The sequence below is a fragment of the Alligator sinensis genome, unplaced genomic scaffold (genome assembly GCF_000455745.1).
Source record: "Alligator sinensis unplaced genomic scaffold, ASM45574v1 scaffold309_1, whole genome shotgun sequence".
In the NCBI taxonomy this organism is placed as follows: domain Eukaryota; kingdom Metazoa; phylum Chordata; order Crocodylia; family Alligatoridae; genus Alligator; species Alligator sinensis.
Window position 1 is genome coordinate 29,184 of NW_005842080.1, and position 4,855 is coordinate 34,038.

At 38.4% G+C, this 4,855-nt stretch overlaps 1 long non-coding RNA gene across 1 annotated transcript; it reads right to left on the bottom strand.

Moving 5' to 3' along the window:
* Positions 1–550: 550 nt before the first annotated feature.
* Positions 551–4,655, bottom strand: LOC112550324. The gene is made up of 3 exons (XR_003094107.1): positions 3,727–4,655; positions 1,838–1,926; positions 551–709 (listed from the first exon to the last, which is right to left on the bottom strand). It is a non-coding gene; the product is annotated as an uncharacterized LOC112550324 (long non-coding RNA).
* Positions 4,656–4,855: the final 200 nt, after the last annotated feature.

The window sequence follows — 4,855 nt, forward strand, 5'->3', positions numbered from 1 at the left end:
ACGACTAATGGTGGCAACTGGGGGAAAGGACGGAACACACACACAGTCAGAACAATTAGGCACTGTTCCCAAATCTGCCAGTAAGTCCCCATATGACCTTTTGCTCTTCAGTTACCCTTTTAACTTATCTGCAAAGTAATTACAATGCAGCTTACAAAGCAGAGCTATTGGCAGGTTTAATTTGTTGTTTGTGAAAGTTAAATTTTTAGATAACTGGCACTATACACATACATTCTGTTATACTTTCTAAGCCATTTACCTCTTACTCTGACTCACTCTTCCTGGTTTCCCCACATCCCTTATTTCTACTGCTCTGTAGAGAAATGGTGTGGATGTTGATTTCTATATCCTCACTATACCACTTCAGGCTGTTTTTTTATTCACGTATCCAAGGTGTGAAAGAATAGAGTTTAACCTACAGGCCCATATCTACAGGGACCCGTACTACAGATTTTGGGGTAAAAAGAAAATTAGATGCAACTCTCTCTTTCATTCATCACTTCCTCTAAAAACCCCAAGTGCCAAACATACTGACCTAAATGCTCCCAGCTCCTTCCAGTCCAGAGAGTAAGGAATCAAATCTCTGATTCTCTGCCATAAAGCCACTATCAGGCCCCATAATTCCATATCACCTCTTCTCTCTGTCTGTTCCATCTCTTCCCCAGGGCATCCTCTGCAGCACAGCTTAGTCCCATTCACTCTGCCTTGCCTAGTGAGATCAGAGCAATAGAAACATAATCCTCTACTAAAGTAGTAATGGGAAATAGGAGCAAGAGTAGTGGAAATTTTGCCATCTCCCTCAAATAATTTTAGAAGGTTTGCGCATAAATATTTCCAATTTGTGAAAACCAGCCCTTCGGCATATAAGAGTATGATCACTTTGCGTTTTCCTTATTTAGAAGGCTGGTTCCTCCTGTACATGCAAAATAATCAAACAAACTAGGACCTTGGAGCTGATACCCATTTTAGACCTATGTACAGAAATAAGCTGTTTTTCCAAAATTGACAGCTCTCACTGACTACCAATCATCAAGTCTGTTAGGCAAAAACATTCATATTTTAAAATCATCAAATGCGTTTAGAAGGCAGTTCTTGCAGTGTCCACTTACAAAAGAAAACTGTGGGCAGACAATTTTTCTATTCTGTTCCCCAACTTTAAGTCAATACTGTAACCATTTTGGAAGCCTAAATATAAATAATTAATTATACACATAACAAAAGTAATTAAGTTTGCACAGCACATAAAATCTAGTATAAGTGACTGTTTAAGAAGGTTATTTCCTGAATTCAACAAACAGTTCAAGTGAATGCCACTGTAATGAAAGCAGCTGAGACACATTTTACCATTCTTCCTGGCAAAAGGCATCTGGTGCCAAATCAGTTGCCAACTAAAAAGGAAAAAAACACTAAAAAGGCTCAAATACATATTATGATGCACGTGTCAATTTAAAAGTGAATTCATACATGGTAATTTGTTTTCATTGTACAACGCCAAGATAAAAATGGAACAAGCCTCTCCAATTAATAAACACATCCTATCAAAAGTCCAGACTGGCTTAAAAAGTCTTTTTCCCCCACCCCCCATGCAATCTGTATATTCCTACTCCCTCCCCCCCACAAAACAGGAAGGAAGCCTCCAATTCCCTTCACTAGGGTAAAATTCCAAAGGTCAAGCTAAAAGACCCTTGCTTCTGCCTTTCTTTCAGAATAACTACACATTCAACTACATATGAAATACAGTTTCCACATAACAGCTAAAAGTTACAGCAGGAAACAACATTAAGCAATTCAGCACTTACTTCCTCAAAATGTCCTGTTCACGATTTATGCAATTTACCTTCAAAAGCTGCAGAATCCATTCACTAAAATCTCAGGACCATCATTTATGGGAGTCGCACAGTATTCCAAACTATTAGTTTACAGGACCTGAATGCAACATTTAAAGTCATGTGTGATTTAGTTGTTAAACAAATTGAAGTAAATGAGACTAGAAAATGATGCTTTAAGCAGATACAAAAATACAGGGCATCATCTTGGGCACTGACAGTTGAGAGGAGGGGGGGGGGAGGGAAAACAACAAACAAACAAGCAAAAATCCAAACAAACAACAGCTTCACTGGAAGAAGCAACGCGTTAGTTTGACCTGGCTCCACAGCATCCAAATAGATCAGATGCTTCAGTGGGGCTTCTTGGTGCTTTTATCTAAAGCCGATTCAATCAGCTATTAGATAAAAGTGCCAAAAAGGCCCCACTAAAGACCCTGATCTATACAGATACTGGGCAAGCCAGGTCCAACTAATGCGATGCCTCTTTTGTGCATGCACTGCGCTTGGCACAGGGGTGCACCAAACTTAAAGTAAAAGTACCATTTTGGTTTTTTTTCCACCTCTGTAAGCAGCCCTTGACTTTAATTGACAGAGGTTAACAAGCACTATTTTATAGACTTTGACAGAGAAATGAGCTTTCCTCTGTAATCTTCACAATCAACAGTAGTAACTCAAAGGAAAGAGTTTGCATAATAACTCTGAAGGCATCATTTTCCTACGTTACTTATAGTCTTCACTGTCAAATGCACTAAACAAGTTATTGCAGGTATGCTCGCTTCTGTAAAAGAATTAACTGTCTATCCTAAAAACTAAACTCTTAAAAAAATCCATGTAAGTTAATATTTGTCAGCTGATGAGGTTAAAAGCAGCAGCTTGAGCTGCAAATTCTTTGATTCTGTATGTTGGGAGCACAAAGAGAGAAATGACAAAGGAAGTTCATCACCTTCGCAATCCCCATATTGCAATTTAACACACTGGGGAATTCATCACCAACCTTGCCAGTTTTATGCACTGACTCCCAGTTTTCTTTCATCCCGACAAGGCCAACAACAGACTTTATCAGGAGCCAAGAAGGATTGAGGGAAAGGTTCATAAACAGAAACCACGGCTTATATTTGCATGGCACCTACCATAGTGCCCTACAGAAGGCCCTCATTCACTGCAGGTGGGTTACCCTACCTCCCAACATGCCATTTTAAAGACACATTTAGTCATAAGTAAGTGTCCAGCTTTCTAGGTTGTCACCTAGCACTAAGATTAGCCTGAGAAATACAATGGTACTTTATAAATGCCCATTTAATTAGCATTTATAAATCTCAGATCTAATTTAATTAACTAAGGAAAAAACTATGTTTTGTCCCACTCACCCTCTACATAGTTGCCTACATATTAATACAACTCCTTTTACAAGGAGATGAAAACAAATTGCTAGTTGAGGACTCAAAATCTGGCCTGTAAAAGTGCTGAAGGAAAGGTACTTGGCTGTTCAAAAATATTAGATGCCTTATTTCTAGCTGCTTTCAAAAAAAAAAAAAAAAAAAAATCATCACTAGAACTTATAACCATAGCCAGAAGTTTCAGACAGACTGAAAATCTGATTACAAATTAAATCCAGTAATTTAGTTACTTTAAAACTGTTTCCCATTAGTCAAATCTTAAGAGAAAAAAAAACGCAAAAAAAAATCCCCAGCGTTTGAGCCAACTTCCTCTTATTATTTATTACTTCTACATTCCATTTCCTTTTCTTCTCTCTCCCAACAGTCACCACTTTAAATTTTCTTTCAGTACTCTCAGCCTTCCCTCTAATCTCATTGGCTCCATTTAGCATCTTCTTTCTTTTTCCTTTTATTAGACAGACTTTCAGAACATGAATGGCTTGGCAGACAAGATACCCTACTACCTGGAATTCTGATTTGGTATTGTTTGTTGCACAGTACATGGTAACCGTAAACTGCTTCCCAGTTCCTTTGAACACTGACATCCAGAGATCAGTCAGTTGCTGGGGGCAGAGTAGGAACAAAGAAAAGAAAGGACAAGAAAGATGATTTAAGTTTCATCTTTTCAGACTGATACATACATATATTTTGAATACAGATACCTCTAAAGTTCTCTCAGGGGAGGGAAATCAATCTTTTAAGATTATTGCTTTTAAGTCTTATCTTTAATAAAACTAAGTCTTGCCCAGGTAAAGACAGATAGATACCAAATACAAAAAAACAGTAACCAGATGTGTTTGCAACAAACATTTGTGTGGTTTGATCAAAAATGTCAAACAAAATCCATTTAGTTTCAACTTCACAAAGCACAGGTGGTGGCAACAGAGTAACACCTGCAATGAGAACAGCATATTGCTGTTTAGATCTGAAAGACAGAGCGTATGCACCAGTAGTCACATTTCTGTCAGAGACCTCACAGAGCCTGGTTTGAGTCACTTAAGTAGGGACCCAGATGATGACATCCTACATTTAATGCTGTACTTCGTCTATAGCTTCTCTTGCCTTGTTCTGCTTTGACTGCCTCTTCCCACAATAAAGACAAATGGGGTTGCCATAGCCAACCTAGATGTAAAAATACTGACTGACTTGTCCGATCAAAGATACTCAGTACAAACACTGCGTTTTGATCCCACCTACTCATTCTCATCACCCTACACTGGCCTTGTATCCTCTAATCCTGTGGCAGTGCCATCTACGACACTGCCACTACTACAGTCAATCCTCTGTAACAGTAGAACAGATGGCTTTATTCAAGCCTTACCTTACCAAAAATAATCTCTCTCTCATCATCAATACACTTTTTCTAAATTTGATTAAACCTACACACAGTGCAAACTAGATATAAACCCCAATTGACTACTGCGCAAGTCCTGACTCTGCACTTTAGCATGTCAGATTCTTTCCAAAAAAGGAAAATACAGCCACTTGCAGACAGGCTGTCAAGTACACAGCAGGTTTTGATTCTCAAGTGGTTGCTGGTTATGTGACTTTAAAATGACTAATGGGATTCATTTCTTTTAAAAACATTAGTAA